Raw genomic sequence first — 19,198 nt, 5'->3', positions numbered from 1 at the left:
CTTGGCATAATCAATAAAGCAGAAATAGATGTTTTTCTGGAACTCTCTTGCTTTTTCAATGATGCAGAGGATGTTGGCATTTTGATCTTTGGTTCCTCTGCCTTATCTAAAACCAGCTTGAACATCTGGAAGTTTATGGTTCACATATTGCTAAAGCCTGGCTTGGAGGATTTTGAGCATTACTTTACTAGCATGTGAGTTGAGTACAATTGTGTGGTAGTTTGAGCATTCTTTGGCATTGCCTTTCTTTGGGGTTGGAATGAAAACTGACCTTTTCCAGTCCTGTGGCCACTGCTGAGTTTTCCAAACTTGCTGGCATATTGAGTGCAGCACTTTCACAGCATCATCTTTTAGGATTCGAAATAGCTCAACTGGAATTCCATCACTTCCACTAGCTTTTTCACAGTGATGCTTCCTACAGACCACTTGACTTTGCATTCCAGGATATCTGGCTCTAGGTGAGTGATCACACCATCGTGTTTATCTGGGTCATGAAGATCTTTTTTGTACAGTTCTTCTGTGTATTCTTGCCATCTCTTCTTCATATCTTCTGCTTCTGTTAGGTCCATACCATTTCTGTCCTTTATCGAGCCCAGCTTTGCATGAAATGTTCCCTTGGTTTAAAAAACAGAACCTCTAAGAAAATCTCGAAGAACCTCTGAGAAAATCTCTAATTTTCTTAAAGAGATCTCTAATTCTCCCTATTCTATTGTTTTCCTCTATTTCTTTGCACTGATCACTGAGGAAGGCATTCTTATCTCTCCTTGCTCTTCTTTGGAACTCCGCATCAAATGGGTATATCTTTCCTTTTCTCCTTTGCCTTTAGCTTCTCTTCTTTTCACAGCTATTTGTAAGGCCTCTTCAGACAGCCGTTTTGCCTTTTCGAATTTCTTTTTCTTGGGGATGGTCTTGATACCTGTTTCCTGTACAATGTCATGAACCTCTGTCCATAGTTCATCAAGCACTCTGTCTATCAGATTTAGTCCCTTAAATCTATTTCTCACTTCCACTGTAAGTGGAAGGGATTTCACTTAGGTCATACCTGACATACCTGAATGATCTAGTGGTTTTCCCTACTTTCTTCAATTTAAGTCTGAATTTAGCAATAAGAAGTTCACGATCTGAGCCATAGCCTGCTCCCAGTCTTGTTTTTGCTGCTTGTATAGAGCTTCTCCATCTTTGGCTGCAAAGAATATAATCAGTCTGATTTCAGTGTTGGCCATCTGGTGATGTCCATGTATAGAGTCTTTCTTGTGTTCTTGGAATTTGTTTGCATCCCTTAAGTTGTCTCTTTTAATCTATCTTTAACACATTTAATTTATTATTCATTTTACTTTTTGTATAATTTTTTATCGATATTCCTAGCTTTCCAGCCTCTGTTCAACTCATTGATTATCAAAAGGATTCCTCCTTTGATATAAGTAATGTATTCATAAACTATCAAAATCACATTTTTATTATAAGATAAGTTCAATTTGAATGATATGTTTTTATTTATTTATATTTTGCAAGCCTTTTATATTTCTAGTGATCCTGACTTCTCTGTTGTGCAACTATAAGTTAAAGGTGAAAATTTTCATGCCCATTCTTATATTCAGCTGACAGCAATATTTTCCACTAGGTTAATAAGTACAATCAAGTTCTTGAACCTTACAGAGTAATGGGGTTTATATAAACATAAGCTAAATGGACTATTTTATATCCTTCTGAGACTTTCTATAAGCCACACTCATAAGAGTCATACTTCAGCAGCAGTAGAACAAGATATCTTCTACCAAGTACTTAGTCAGTTTTCATAGAAAAAGGCAGTATTTTAAATGCATCCTTAAGAGAGTAAGCCAGAACATTTATTTTCTGGAAGAAATAAATTTAGAGTGGTAAATGATACAGGGGTATTTTTATTAAGTCATCCTAATTTCATAGCAGTTCTACAAACTCTGTGACCAGAATCCCCAACTTAAAAATAAAACATCTGTTAATTGTTTCTGTATGAAATTGTTATCCTTATGTGAGGACTGTTGTGGTGTATTCAATTCCCAATGTGCCTTAATACCAAAAGTGGAAATAATTAGGAACATGTTAGCAGACTTAGCTGGGAAACATGTTAATTTGGGAGAGATAGTTGTTGTTGTTGTTGTTGTTTCTCCTGCACATTTGTTTTTGTAGATTTCTTATTGATTTGTCATGATTTTATGTCAACTGACTACTTGTAAAATTGCAGTATGTATGAACTTTGATTTTACAAAATGTTGAAAGTTATTTCCTTTATTATTGAATTTTGTGCTTCAACCTATATCAATATTTTAAGATGTTAGTGTAAAGCAGTGTGGTTCAACTCAATAGTCCCTTGTTTTCTCATTCTTCTTTTTTAAACTTTATTGAAGAATAATTGACAAGTATAATCGTATATGTTTAAAGTGTACAGTGTGATAATATGATATACACAGTGTAATATGAGATCAAGATAATTACACATTGGTCAACTCATGTAGTAGACATAGGTAATTCATTTGTGTGTGGTAAGATCTACTTTCAGCAATTTCCAGCTTCACAAGACTGTTTTATTAACTAGAGTCACATTAGATCCTCAGAACTTACACTTCTTACAGCTAAAATTTGTACCCTTTGACTTACATCACCCTGTTTTCCCTCTCTCTAGCCCTTGAGTGAAGTGAAGTGATATTTGCTCAGTGATGTCCAACTCTTTGCTACCCACAGACTATACAGTCCATGGAATTCTCCAGGCCAGAATACTGCAGTGGGTAGCCTTTTCCTTCTCCAGGGGAATCTTCTCAACCCAGGGATTGAACCCATGTCTTCCGCATCACCACTATTTCATTCTGTTTCTATTTCTCTGTTTTTATTTTTTTACAATGTATTCATGCTTTATAATTCACTAGGTGTTTATTCCATTTGGTACTTTTAAAAATCTTTGCAAAATATCTGTGTTAAGCAGAGCCCTAAAGAGGAACAGCTAACAAGTTTGGGAATGTGTTTATATGAAATTAGCCTTTTTTAAAAATTTTTATTTTTACTTTATTTTACTTTACAATATTGTATTGGTTTTGCCATACATTGACATGAATCCGCCACGGGTGTACATGAGCTCCCAATCCTGAACCCCCCTCCCACCTCCCACCCTATATCATCTCTCTGGATCATCCTCGTGCACCAGCCCCAAGCATCCTGTATCCTGTATCGAACATAGACTGGCGATTCATTTCTTACATGATAGTATACATGTTTCAATGCCATTCTCCCACATCACCCCACCCTCTCCCTCTCCCTCAGAGTCCAAAAGTCCATTCTATACATCTGTGTCTCTTTTGCTGTCTCACATACAGGGTTATCATTACCATCTTTCTAAATTCCATATATATGCGTTAGTATACTGTATTGGTGTTCTTCTTTCTGGCTTACTTCACTCTGTATAATCGGCTCCAGTTTCATCCATCTCATTAGAACTGATTCAAATGTATTCTGTTTAATGGCTGAGTAATACTCCATTGCCTATATGTACTACAGCTTTCTTATCCATTCATCTGCTGACATGCAAATGATAATACCAATAGTATTTGTCTTCCTTTTTCTGCTTATTTTGCTTACCATATTGACCTTCAGATACTAACTATATAAAGAAATTGGCTAAACACATACACACACGCACACACCTAAGCATTAAGATTTTCTATTTACACGCACATACTTATTCATAATATTTACTAATTTCATGGATTTAGTCTTATCTTGGCATGATGGTCTTGAGTATTTAGCATGCTTAATAATCACATATCCATGATTGTTAGAGAATGGGCATCTTTGACTAAATTATTAATAGTTAGAAGTTAAAATGCACAGGTTCATGGATTACCATTACTCAAAGATTTAGAACCTGCATCCCAACAGGCATATCTTACTTTCAACTTCTTGACAAGCTTCTGAGATTAGTCTGGATTATAGTATTATACAATACTCTAGGTGTTTTAAATTGCTTAATGCTATTTGTTTTCATTATTGCTCTAAAAGGATATGTATTAAAGACAATTGAATTTCCTTACTTCTGAATGAATATGTGCTACCAAAGACATACCACATAGATATTGCTAACATTGTATATAGAACTGTACTGTGAAATTTCAACATAAATTCCAAATAGCTTATGTTATTAAAGATTATAATACATGACTATCTGTACATTTAGTAAAGCAAATATAAAATATGAAAAATATGTAATATTGTTGAGAAATAGACCTGATTTCTATCTCATATCCTCCATGGTAGGTTTAACAGCACTAAAAATTACACACATTAAGGAATTTGAGATTATTTTTATATGCGCTGTTGTGCATGAGTGCTCAGTTGTGTCTGACTCTTTGCGACTCCATGGACTGTAACTTACAAGGCTCCTCTGCCCATGAATTTTCCAGGCAAGAATACTGAAGTGGGTTACCATTTCCCTATCCTAGGGGATCTTCCTGACCCAAGGGTTGAACCCACGTCTTCTGCATCTTCAGCCAGATTCTTTACCATTTCTATGTTAAGCAGAAAAAAGTAATTATACTTGAAATATATATTTATATGTTTTTAGTTTTCCGCAAATAATAAAGTATAAAAATTAAGTCATTTTGATGATCACAGTATTTTCATATATCTGATAAAGGCAGCATATTGAGTCATACCCGACAAAAAATGAAGAAGTAGTAAATATGCATATGCACATATTTTATAGAAAGTATAAAGTATTATGTATAAAAAAATTCTTCAAAATATCTCATCAGTTTTACATAGATTATAATAAGTAAATCATGACTGTACAGGCAAAAACATAATTTAAATACCTAAAAGGAAAGATTTTATAATATAGAATGAAAATATTAAGTAAATTGCTTCCTTATATTAGTTAACCAAATATATATTTTTTAAATAATGAATTTCCACAAGATAACTTCAGTCAGTTCAGTTCAGTGGCACAGTCACGTCAGACTCTTTGCGACCCCATGGACTGCAGCACGCCAGGCTTCCCTGTCCATCACCAACTCCCTGTGCTCACTCAAACTCATGTCCATTGAGTCAGTGATGCGATCCAACCATCTCATCCTCTGTCGTCCCCTTCTCCTCCCGCCTATAATCTTTCCCAGCATCAGGATCTTTTCCAATGAGTCAGTTCTTCGCATCAGGTGGCCAAAGTGTTGGAGTTTAGCTTCATCATCAGTCCTTCCAATGAATATTCAGAACTGTTTTTCTTTAGAATGGACTGATTGGATCTCCTTGCAGTCCAAGGGACTCTCAAGAGTCTCCAACACTGCAGTTCAAAAGCACCAATTTTTTGGTGCTCAGCTTTCTGCATACTCCAACTCTCACATCCATACACGACTACTGGAAAAATCATAGCTTTCACTAGACAGACCTTTACTGGCAAAGTAATGTCTCTGCTTTTTAATATGCTGTCGAGGTTGGTCATAGTTTTTCTTCCAAAGAGCAACTGTCTTTTAATTTCATGGCTGCAGTCACCATCTACGGTGATTTTGAAGCCCCCCCCAAAATAAAATCTGTCACTGTTTCCATTGTTTCCCTATCTATTTTCCATGAAGTGATGGGGCCGGATGCAAGATAACTTAATAAAATTTTAATTGCAAATTATAATGTATTGATCTTTCATGAACACAGCCTGGTTACTGAGGAATGCTAAAACATCAAAGTGTTCTCAAAGCATGTTTTGGTTCATTTCAGCAATTGGCTTTAATGTTAAATATTCTAAATAATTTAAGACAATTCTCATAAAATTGCCTACCATGTTCATGGTAAATTTTAGTTTCAGAGCATTAAAAGGCTTGCTTTAATGACCAAAACTTATCCTCTGACACTATATCAGTTTTCAAAAATGTCAGGTTTTCTGATTTCCTTTTCTACATATACATGTCATCTAATCTGTTCATTCAGTCAACCTAAATTTATAAAAGGTAACATTAATAAAGTATTATTCTTAAAATATACTGTGTATACTGCCAAGATGAATGAAGCCTGAACAACATTTTTTTACAAGGTCCCAGTTGTTTCGTATTCCAAAATTCCATTCATATAAATTTACTAAATAGTCAAAATTAATTCAATTTAGACATTTTTATAATGAGTTTTACTCATTAAGACAAAAATAAAATCTCTTTTGAATTTGTTAAATCTATTTAACCACTTGAAATTGGTTCTTCAGTATTGCTTTAATATACTAAAACATTTTGAACAAAATTTATAAATTTATTGTTATAGACTTACAAAGGTACCTTGGGAAATATGTTTAATCCTGCATTCACTCACTTGAAATGATAGGTATGTAATTAAACATTCAAATTAGTAAGTCCAAATGGTTATAGCATTGTTATATTCAGTTTTCCAGTTCAACAATATGATCAAGGTGAAAGAAGGAGCATATTCCAGAAATATCCCAAGTAAAGGTCCAAAATCTGTTTAAAACTTTACACCAGATAAGAGGATAGGATTTTGTTGTTGTCTTTGTGTCTCAAAGAAAACATCTCAAGCTGTCAGATGTGTGAAATGCCAGTGTAGTCAATGAATTAATAATAGAGGCTAAACTATGCAAAAATAAAATATTTTAGTTAATTTAGTGTATTTATGTTCATACTGCTAAAGTCAATGATGTCATTCTTCGATTTTGGCTTCCCTAGTAGCTCAGCTGTTAAAGAATCTGCCTGCAATACAGGAGACCCTAGATCTTCCCTGGTCTGGAATATCCCCTGGAAAAGGGATAGGCTACCCACTCCAGTATTCTTGGGCTTCCCTGCTGGCTCAGTAGCTAAAGAATCCACCTGCAATGTGGGAGACCTGGGTTGAGAAGGTCCCCTGAAAAAGGACATGGCAACGTATTCTTGCCTGGAGAATCCCCATGGACAGAGGGGACTGATGGGCTGCAGTCCATGGGGTCCTAAAGAGTCAGACACAACTGAGCAACTAAGCACAGTTATAAATTTAGTAGCATTTTTAATCATTGGAAGAAAAAAGTTGTCCAGAATGCTTTCATTCCATTTGGCTTGTTTCTGAACAACACAGGGAACAAATGTACTCCCGTCTTTTAAGACTCATTGTGTGCTTTTTTTCTAACCACATTGAATGAGCATTTAGGATTGATCTAAACATGCTAAACTTAATTATGTTTACACTCAATAACTCTGAATACAGTTGGAAGGGATTTTTTAAAGCTTAAGGCAAGTTCACTAGGTTATCTGTTTAGTAAAATCAAGTCTCCAAAATAAGGAAAATAATTGTGTTTCAAAACATAGTCCACATGATGAAATTGTTTTTTTCACATATCCAAAGAACTATTTCACATGAATGAAGTGATTCAAAAATTTGGCTGGTTGACAAACAGTTTGATAAAAATAAGTTGTGCCCAAAAAAGTTACAAAGGACATGCCACTCCAGAAGAAAATCCATTTTATTTTAAAAAATAAATACTATAGTAAGTTTTGATATATTGATTATAATCACTCATTTGGTGAGGTTTCAATATTTATTTTTAAAGAAATAATAAGCAAAAAGCATTGCATATATTAAAAAAGCATTGTATATATATATTATAGGTATTTCTAATTGAATTAAAATCTAGAGATTTCTTATGGATTTTTCTCTAAAACTACCACAAAATGATTATATTTAACATTCCAGAATCATTTTTCAGTTCAGTTCAGTCACTCAGTCGTATCCGATTCATTGCAACCCCATGAATCGCAGCACGCCAGGCCTCCCTGTCCAACACCATCTCCCGGAGTTCCCCCGGATTCACTTGCATCGAATCCGTGATGCCATCCAGCCATCTCATTCTTGGTCGTCCTCGTCTCCTCCTGCCCCCAATCCCTCCCAACATCAGAGTCTTTTCCATTGAGTCAACTCTTCGCATGAGGTGGCTAAAGTACTGGAGTTTCAGCTTCAGCATCATTCCCTCCAAAGAAATCCCAAGGCTGATCTCCATCAGAATGGACGGGTTGGATCTCCTTGCAGTCCAAGGGACTCTCAAGAGTCTTCTCCAACACCACAGTTCGAAAGTATCAATTCTTCGGTGCTCAGCCATCTTCACAGTCCAATTCTCACATCCATACCTGACCACAGGAAATGACCTTGACTAGACAGAACTTAGTCCGCAAGGTAATGTCTCTGCTTTTGAATATACTATCTAGGTTGGTCATAACTTTTCTTCCAAGGAGTAAGAGTCTTTTAATTTCAAGGCTGCAGTCACCATCTGCAGTGATTGTTTCCACTGTTTCCCCATTTTTTCCCAAGAAGGGATGGGACCGGATGCCATGATCTTCGTTTTCTGAATGTTGAGCTTTAAGCCAACTTTTTCGCTCTCCTCTTTCACTTTCATCAAGAGGCTCTTAGTTCCTCTTCACTTTCTGCCATTATGGTGTTGTCATCTGCATATCTGAGGTGATTGATATTTCTCCCAGCAATCTTGATTCCAGCTTGTGTTTCTTCCAGTCCAGTGTTTCTCACGATGTACTCTGCATAGAAGTTAAATAAGCAGGGTGACAATATACAGCCTTGATGTACTCCTTTTCCTATTTGGAACTAGTCTGTTGTTCCATGTCCAGTTCTAACTGTTGCTTTCTGACCTGCATACAGATTTCTCAAGAGGCAGGTTAGGTGCTCTGGTATTCCCATCTCTTTCAGAATTTTCCACAGTTTCTTGTGATCCACACAGTCAAAGGCTTTGGCATAGTCAATAAAGCAGAAATAGATGTTTTTCTGGAATGCTCTCGCTTTCTTGATGATCCAGCGGATGTTGGCAATTTCATCTCTGGTTCCTCTGCCTTTTCTAAAACCAGCTTGAACATCAGGGAGTTCACGGTTCACGTATCACTGAAGTCTGGCTTGGAGAATTTTGAGCATTACTTTACTAGCATGTGAGATGAGTGCAATTGTGCAGTAGTTTGAGCATTCTTTGGCATTGCCTTTCTTTGGAGTTGGAATGAAAACTGACCTTTTCCAGTCCTGTGACCACTGCTGAGTTTTCCAAATTTGCTGGCATATTGAGCACAGCATTTTCACAGCATCATCTTTCAGGATTTGAAACAGGTCACCTGGAACGCCATCACCTCCACTAGCTTTGTTCGTAGTGATGCTTTCTAAAACCCACTTGACTTCACATTCCTAAATGTCTGGCTCTACATTAGTGATCACATCATCATGATTATCTGGGTCATGAAGATCTTTTTTGTACAGTTCTTCCTTGTATTCTTGCTACCTCTTCTTAATATCTTCTGCTTCTGTTAGGTCCAGACCATTTCTGTCCTTTATTGAGCCCATCTTTGCATGAAATGTTCCCTTGGAATCTCTAATTTTCTTGAAGAGATCTCTAGTCTTTCCCATTCTGTTGTTTTCCTCTATCTCTTTGCATTGATCGCTGAATAAGGCTTTCTTATCTCTTCTTGCTATTCTTTGGAACTCTGCATTCAGATGCTTATATCTTTCCTTTTCTCCTTTGCTTTTAGCCTCTCTTCTTTTCACAGCTATTTGTAAGGCCTCCCCAGACAGCCATTTTGCTTTTTTGCATTTCTTTTCCATGGGGATGGTCTTCATCCCTGTCTCCTGTACAATGTCATGAACCTCATTCCATAGTTCATCAGGCACTCTATCTATCTGATCTAGTCCCTTAAATCTATTTCTCACTACCACTGTATAATCATAAGGGATTTGATTTAGGTCATACCTGAATGGTTTAGTGGTTTTCCCTACTTTCTTCAATTTGAGTCTGAATTTGGTAATAAGGAGTTCATGATCTGAGCCACAGTCAGCTCCTGGTCTTGTTTTTGTTGACTGTATAGAGCTTCTCCATCTTTGGATGCAAAGAATATAATCAATCTGCTTTCGGTGTTGACCATCTGGTGATGTCCATGTGTCAAGTCTTGTCTTATGTTGTTGGAAGAGGGTGTTTGCTATGACCAGTGCATTCTCTTGGCAAAACTCTATTAGCCTTTACCCTGCTTCATTCTGTATTCCAAGGCCAAATTTGCCTGTTACTCTGGCTGTTTCTTGACTTCCTACTTTTGCATTCCAGTCCCCTATAATGAAAAAGACATCTTTTTTGGGTATTAGTTCTAGAAGGTCTTGTAGGTCTTCATAAAACCATTCAACTTCAGTTTCTTCAGTGTTACTGTTTGGGGCATAGACTTGGATAACTGTCATATTGAATGGTTTGCCTTGGAGACGAACAGAGATCATTCTGTCATTTTTGAGATTGCATCCAAGTACTGCATTTTGGACTCTTTGTTGACCATGATGGCTACTCCATTACTTCCAAGGGATTCCTGCCCGCAGTAGTAAATATAATGATCATCTGAGTTAAATTCACCCATTCAAGTCCATTTTAGTTCACTGATGCCTAGAATGTCGGTGTTCACCCTTGCCATCTCTTGTTTGACCACTTCCAATTTGCCTTGATTCATGGACCTGACATTCCAGGTTCCTATGCAATATTGCTCTTTACAGCATCGGATCTTGCTTCTAGCACCAGTCACATCCACAACTGGGTATTGTTTTTGCTTTGGCTACATCCCTTCATTCTTTCTGGAGTTATTTCTCCACTGATCTCCAGTAGCATATTGGGCACCTAATGACTTGGGGAGTTCCTCTTTTGGTATCCTATCATGTTGCCCTTTCATACTGTTCATGGGGTTCTCAAGGCAAGAATATTGAAGTGGCTTGCCATTCCCTTCTCCAGTGGACCACATTCTGTCAGACCTCTCCAACATGACCCGCCCGTCTTGGGTTGCCCCGCAGGCATGGCTTGGTTTCATTGATTAGACAAGGCTGTGGTCCTAGTGTGATTAGATTGACTAGTTTTCTGTGAGTATGGTTTCAGAGTCATTTTTAGGAAGATAGATAACTAGCATGTTAAAGCCCATATTATATAACATATTCAAGGACTTATTCCCTGTGCTTGAATTCCCATGTGATCATGGAATGGATTCCAAATGGGCACAATATCAAGGGAAAAAAAGACTTTTTAAATAGCATTTTTTTAAAGTGTATTCCTATCCAGGATTCCTTGGGAAAAAAATGCAAATAAGGTCTTTCTGCATTTGTTTGTTTGTTTCTTGTGGCTATGTATATGCACATTAGTAAAGGTCATGGAGTCATGGTCAACGTTATTTGCCTTAGAAAAAAGAGGTAATAATAAAAACTGTAGGTTTTAAACTTAGACATATCTGAGATGAAATCTCAATCTACCACTTACAGCTCTGTGATCTTAAACATAACAACTGTGAGTCTCAGTTTACTCATTAGTGTAATTGGAATAATAAAATGTTTATCAACAAATGACTGTGTTCTTGTCAATACACTTAATCCAAGGAATGCATCACCAAACAAGATAAGACCCTGACTTATGATGGCATAGTCAACTAGACAATCAACAAATAAAATAACATAAGAACTGTATGGGCTGCAAAGAAAATGATAAAAATCAAAAACAGATGAGAAGAAGGAAAGAGTTTTTAAATATGGAGACAGAGAAGATCTTTTTGAGGAAATGTCTTTTGAACAGACTCCTAATGTTAAGAGGCCATATCCTGGGCAGAAGGAACAACAAGAAAAATCACATCAGAGGCTATAAAAAGTTGACTTAATAAGCCAGCTTTAGTTTCAGCGGATGCAAGGGAGTGGTAATTTGAAGCCTGATCCCCAAAACAACTCTGTGTTGGTTGTGACCACTAAGTTTGTGGTCATTTGTAAGAGAAGTGATGGGAAGCTAATTCAGCGGGAAATGGTTTTTTTTAAAAAAAATGAGTTCAGAGTGATAGGCAGGGCATGAATCAACTTAGGTACTGTGGGAGGATTATAGTGAAAGCAAGACTGCCAGAAGCTTCTCTCAGTACTCTAAGCATCAGATGGGAGTGAAATTGACTTGGGTACTGGAGGTGAAGTGCAGAAAGACTCATGTCTGGGCTTCATTTCAAACCAGGTGTTGACAGAATTTGTGTGGAGTGCATAAAGGTATCCAAAACCTGGAGCAACTGGGTGATTGTACACCATTTACGAAAATTAGCTAAATCTATACAAGGATAGTAGGGGATGGTAGAAAGGGAAGCAAGAGTTCACAGCTTGTTCATGTTTTATTATAAGCAGTGAGTTGTTTTAAATGTGAACTAGTGTGTAACAAAGAGATTCTTCTGAAGAAAATGACGAGGGACAATGCGAGTGATAGTCCTTCAGGTCCCCAACTAAGACAGGAGAGTTACAAGATATCAAGACAAAAAATAAGAAGGCCTTCTCTACCTCCAGGTAGCCACATATGTTCTCAATATATATAGCAATTAAGCAACAAAACTGCCCTTTATTCTTTTTTATTTTATGACTAATATAAAAATTGATTTCATCTCCTTTCTCTATCTAGATTCTTTACAGATAAAATTACAGATGTATCACCTAGAGATTAAATTCAAGCCAACATCTGAACTAACATCTGAGGAAAATACTGGAAGACAGAAAAAGAAAAAAAAAAAATAGAATACTAAGTTTATAACATGAAAGTACTAATAATGAATTTATAGGGCTAATGTAAGGATAAATGAAAACATAACAGAAAATATATAACCTCATAGAATAGAGAGGCAAATCAAGGCCCAGTTTGAGGCTTCAAAGTTCTAAATGATAGCCAATTTTATCCTGAAGGCAATACAACTCAAGAATTCCTTTGATGTAATCCTTTCAGAAGAGAAATATAAACACGGCATAATCAAAAGGAATCCCCTAAAAATATTAACATTACTGAAAACAGTACCAAATACTGAGCTTACCCCAGTTATTAAAAAAATATACTCTCTCTACAAATATGTATATCTCTATTAATTATACTATTTAATTCACTTTTTAAGATAAAACTATAGGCATTAATAAACAATAGTACACTTCATTAACCTAAGAAAGCCACTGTTTTTTAAAAGTTCAGCAGATAGTATACAGTATTTTAGAACAGTAGGAAAAAACTAAAATAATTTAAATGTCCATAAATCACCAACTAGTCTTAGTAAATACTAATAGGGTATATGAAGCAAAAGTGACAATGCAGGGAGTCAGGGAGAAGATACTGAATAACAAAATCATTTTAAAAATAAATTTGAATAAATTATTAAATATATCCTGGTGATCCACAGTGATTACTCCTTAGATTTTTATCATGAGCAGCACATAGAAATATTAGTAATAATTTGGGGAAAGCAAAACATATTCTTTTATCATCTATATAAGTCAAATTAGAAGTATACCTTCTACAACATCCATATTTGATAAGGCTGTTTTTTCTCTATTAGATATTATAAACAGCCAAATAAATTTAGCAATGGCATTATTACAAATGAAAGACAATTAAAAGTGACACTCAAAATGTAATATAATGTAAGATTCTATTTATATAAAATTCTGGAAAAGGCAAAAATATGGGACAGAATACTTTAGAGGTTTCTATGGGCAAAAGCTGGGGGAGGGGTTGACAGTAACATTTCAGGAGGGAATTGTTAAGGATAATGGAAAATTTTCATATATTGATTGTGACAGTAGTTACATGTTTGTATCCATTTGTCAAACATACAACAAATGCACATTCAAAACGGTGAATTTTACTGTTGGAAATTTTAGTGTCAGTTAATCTGACAAAAAGGAAAGGAAAGAAAAAGCTTTTATGGAATGTTGAAAAATCAAGACTTTGTTGTATAATTCTGGGTTCTATGAGCTATTTCAAACCCACAGTTTACAGTCGATTTTAACTTATCAAATCTTTATTCAGAAACCTAAAGTTTATATTAAAAAATTATTCACTTACATTCAACCCTAAGGCTAAAACATATAAAAATTACATACAAGAACGTGTTTCAATATTTTATTACCTTTGGTTTTGGGTTTATTGAGAGGAAAATGAAAAACAACGGCAACAACAAATTGGCTAAGCCAAGTTTTCGATATTACAAGGATATCAATAAAACTTTAATGTAAACAAAGAGCACATCTTAATATAAGAGCAAAATATGCAAGATTAACTTTGCTTCTTAGTGAATAGTACCATATACATAAGATACAATTTTTAAAAAAGAATATGTGACTACAGATATGAAGGGAAATGAACACTGGTTGTTCAAACAAGAGACTGTATAGATTGACCAAAGTTTGACATGATTTTTAAAAGGCTAGAGGCTACTTTATTTTAGGCAATCTGTCTGCTTTATTCAGTGTCTTTACCACACGTTGCCCAAAAACAAGCAAGTTACACTAAATATATTTCCATGAACATCATCTTAGAATCTTTAAAGTTAAGTGCTAAATATACTTCAATTAAATGCAGCAAGAACTAAATGCAAAATATTAATACATGTATATTCATAAATATATATGGTATATAAATTGATGGTATTGTTTATAATTGTATCATAAAAAAGACCAAGAGATAATGAGTTATGAGCCATTGAATATTTAAATTAAGGCCTTATATTCTAGGTGTATGTGTCAATACAGTAAAATTATCATATCATTTCTATGAAAATTAAAATGCATGTATTTTAGATATTTCAATTTATATATGGCCAATAAATGCGTAAATCAACACAGGATACTTTAAAAAAAGAATTGTTTTTCACAGTTGCATAATTTTTAAAATTGTTTTTCTAGGAAGAGGAGAGAAAATGAATTAAAGGTAATTAGCATATATATACATTAGAGCTAGATAATATGTTTTATTAAATTTCAAGTTTTACAATTGTCTGTTTCACAAGTAATGCCTGGGGCAAAGTACCAAAATAAAAATATTTATAGAAAACACATAAAACAGAAACAGCTGCAGCTGTTGAAAAAGTAAGGTCCCTTAAGGGTAGGTCGGTCGATATACAAAGACATCAGCTTCTATAAGGCTATTACAAACACATACTACTACGCTAAAGAGGAATAGAGGTTATAGAGGATCCAGATCTCTACAAATAAACTCACTCTACAAACAAACATATACATTCTTGACAAATAATGTCTCTTTCTGTTATACAATCTTTGGTGCATACAAAGTTGTTGACCCAAAATGTGTATTATTATTTATATTTACTATTGTACAGCATTCTGCATTTTAAAAGTACACCTACAACCTCTTTCTGTTTCAAAAGAAAGGGCTTTTTAAAACTGACAGTATAAGGTATGATGTATCGCTTCAGGACACCAATCTTTCACAGACATTGAGCTGCACTAAGCAAGCATCGTTTTCCCTGTCTTTTATATTCCAGGGTGTTACAAGAGGATTCCGAAATGATACCAGCTGTGACAAGCATACTAATTCTTTTGCACTACTCATGTTTGTTAACTGACATGATGAAATGATCTCTGAGGCAGGGAGATAGAACTGATATGGGAGCAGAAATAAAACCTAGATGTCACACTGGCGTCATATCAAAGCTGAGGACATTTAAACAGCAGGACAGCCTAATCTTCAGTTAACCTCTATTTGATTTTCACAAATAGGATTCCATCTGAAGCATCAAATTAAATCTGAGACTGAGAAATGGGCCTGTATATTAAGATGTGTCCAAATTAATTGTTGCTGGGATGAGTGTCTGGCTTTCAGCCTCTGATGTGTGCAAGTCACTTTATTAGTACTGAGGTTACAGTGGTGGGCAAAATTTAAGCATGGATTTTACTCTCACATAAGAAACTGACTCTCAGTACCTGGACAACATTGCTAAGAGAATTAGATGCCTGGCAACTGAATAGTAAGATAAAAACTTCAGTGAATAAAGCAAAAGCTTGAAAAAGAGTCCACATAATTCATTGTATGTCTCCTTTCTTTAAGGTACAAAATTATGGGAACATATTTCAAATACATCCATTTTCTTTTCACACAGTTGCTTAAATGTGTTATTGGATTCGGGCCAAAGTAAAGGAGGCCACTACAATTTTCACAGAGTTAAAGGATGAGAAATCTGTATGCAGGTCAGGAAGCAACAGTTAGAGCTGGACATGGAACAACAGACTGGTTCCAAATAGGAAAAGGAGTACGTCAAGGCTGTATATTGTCACCCTGCTTGTTTAACTTATACGCAGAGTACATCATGAGAAACACTGGACTGGAAAAAACACAAGCTGGAATCAAGATTGCCGGGAGAAATATTAATAAACTCAGATATGCAGATGACACCACCCTAATGGCAGAAAGCCTCTTGATGAAAGTGAAAGAGGAGAGAAAAAAGTTGGCTTAAAGCTCAACATTCAGAAAACGAAGATCATGGCATCCGGTCCCATCACTTCATGGGAAATAGATGGGGAAACAGTGGGAACAGTGTCAGACTTTATTTATTTTGGCTCCAAAATCACTGCAGATGGTGATTGCAACCATGAAATTAGGATCTCAGTTTCCTTAATTACTAGTTTTTTTTTTTCTAATTACTTTAAAAGTAAAATTTAAGTTCCAACAAATTAGACACAGTAAGTAAATTCACTTACAAGAAACCAAAAAAATAAAATAAAATAAAATAAAAGACCCTTACTCCTTGGAAGAAAAGTTATGACCAACCTAGATAGTATATTCAAAAGCAGAGACATTACTTTGCCGACTAAGGTCCGTCTAGTCAGGCTATGGTTTTTCCAGTGGTCATGTATGGATGTGAGAGTTGGACTGTGAAGAAGGCTGAGCTTTTGAACTGTGGTGTTGGAGAAGACTCTTGAGAGTCCCTCGGACTGCAAGGAGATCCAACCAGTCCATTCTGAATGAGGTCAACCCTGGGATTTCTTTGGAAGGAATGATGCTAAAGCTGAAACTCCAGTACTTTGGCCACCTCATGCAAAGAGTTGACTCATTGGAAAAGACTCTGATGTTGGGAGGGACTGGGGGCAGGAGGAGAAGGGGACGACAGAGGATGAGATGGCTGGATGGCATCACTGACTATGGACTTGAGTCTGGGTGAACTCCGGGAGTTGGTGATGGACAACTGGCGTGCTGCGATTCATGGGGTCGCAAAGAGACGGACATGACTGAGTGACTGAACTGAACTGAACTGAACTGAAACTGATTAGTTTCCTCCAAAAGAAAATTCTCTTTGACATAAAAACAGTACACAAAGTATATATGAGCACAACTGGCTAAGGACACAATTCAATCCAAGATATAAAAATATTTTCTTTTAAGATTATAAATAAAACTTGCATTATCTGATTATATTCAACAGAACTAGAATTTATAATAAACTTATAACCTACACAATTCTAAATAGAGTTAATTTAAAAGTGATTAATAACTGAAATCAAATTAGAAGGTCGCTGGATTCAGTGAACTATCTAAATCATCTTGCTGAAATTTTAACACTTTAATTCAGTATAATACCATATTTTTTCTAAGTTTTATGTAGCAGTAACAAATTATAAATGCTAATCTTTTATAGACATTTCTGAAAAATCAAATTTATAGAAAATCTGTATATTTTATAGAAATATCTTTCACATATATTTTATGTGCGTATATTGAGAATGCACATATATGAATGAATATCTATAGATATGAGTAATAGCTTTCCATTTCTCAATATTTCCCTATTTTTCTACACATGGGATGATCCCATCTAGTCACGTTTAGAATATAATACCTGTCTTTTCCAAATGTTCAATCAAATCAAATTAAAATTGTATGTTTCCATGGATGAAGTCTTATAAAATAGCTGTTAATATCAACTCAGAAACATTCAGTCATTAGCTCAAGTCAAAAGATTACTAAATGTTTCTTTTTATTCCTGGCCCCTTTCCCAAGGCCTTTAAGCCACTGGGATGATATATCAGTATTATACTAATCATTCAGAGCACTGAATTTATTGCTAAGGCCACCACCGTCCTTCCTCTGCTCTCTATACTGTGGATGGAACCAACATGCTCCACGTCATTCTGGCTTAGAATCTTAACATCCTGCTCCTTCACACCATAAAAGATTTAGTTAATAAGTCTTTTTGTATCTCAAAGTATTCCTTTCTTTTCATTCTCATTGTCTGTTTTTAAAATTAAACTTTTTAGAATGTAGTCACCCCCAAGTGTCACTAGTGGTAAAGAAGTTGCCTGCCAATACAGGAGATGCAAGTTCGATCCCTGAGTGGGAAAGATCTCCCTGAACGAGGCCATGGCAACCCACTCCAGCATTCTTGCCTGGAGAATCCCATGGACAGAGATAGCTGGTGGGCTACCATCCATAGGGTCACAAACAGTTGGATAAGAATAAAGTGATTTAGCATGCATGCATGCTCCCAGACAATCAGTCTTTCCACTTCCCAGTGAGAAGTAAGATATTTCCTGCCATATCAATAAACAAGGATGCTATAGTCATCAGTAATTGCAGCTCTCCAATACGATCTGGTGAGCTGTAAGGGCACTCAGGAAGAAGAAGAATACCTGGAATCTAACAGTCATCAGACTATACCCACTCCGCACTAAATACACACACACACACACACACACACACACACACACACACAGTGAGCCCCAAGGGAGCTCAGGATATGAAAAACACAGGATACTGACCCAAGATAGCTAAGATTAATATGAAGAGACTGATTTCAGTGAGCCCAGATTCTTGCATCATCCTATACGTAGAAAAGTGCTAAATTCCTTAACTTAAGATATCTGGTTTTTTTTAATTAACAATATTCTTTTGATGTAAAGACTACCTGCCCTTTGTTGCAAAACTTCATATGATCTGGCTCCTCCCCGCATCTCCTTTGAGCAGTTCTCTCATGGTCACTGGAGATCCTGCTTCCTAGGCTTGAAGTCCTAAAAACTCCCACAGCATAAAACATAACTCTATACTTTTAGGTTATGAATATTTTTTAAGTCAATACCTACAATCTTATACATCAACACCAAGCAAACATACCCAAAAGAAAACTCTGATGCTCTCTACTTCACTCTACCATCTTTACTTGTTTAGGGAATATGTCCTACCTTATATCTTTTTTTCCTTCTTTCTAACAAAATTCAACTGCAATTTTCCACTGGAGCCAGGTCTTGTTTTGTTGATACTAATTATTTTGCCTTTCTCCTTCCTTTGCTTATATTTCTGTTGGTGTAAATTCAGCTTCTTGGTATCATCTGAAATACAACCTCCTTCATAAAAGATCTTCACTGATCCTCTCTCTGCTCAAGTCGGGGGATTGAAATCTCATCTTTCTCACTTATTCTGTTCATC

At 35.7% G+C, this 19,198-nt stretch overlaps 1 protein-coding gene across 2 annotated transcripts in view; it reads right to left on the bottom strand.

Annotated features, from left to right (window-relative positions):
• The window catches only part of PCDH9 (protocadherin 9), a 1,176,029-nt gene that overhangs the window by 646,632 nt on the left and 510,199 nt on the right, over nt 1-19,198 (bottom strand). The gene's annotated exons all lie outside the window — the stretch shown is intronic.

Source organism: Capra hircus, chromosome 12 (genome assembly GCF_001704415.2).
Source record: "Capra hircus breed San Clemente chromosome 12, ASM170441v1, whole genome shotgun sequence".
In the NCBI taxonomy this organism is placed as follows: domain Eukaryota; kingdom Metazoa; phylum Chordata; class Mammalia; order Artiodactyla; family Bovidae; genus Capra; species Capra hircus.
This window is presented reverse-complemented; position numbering and strand designations above follow the sequence as displayed.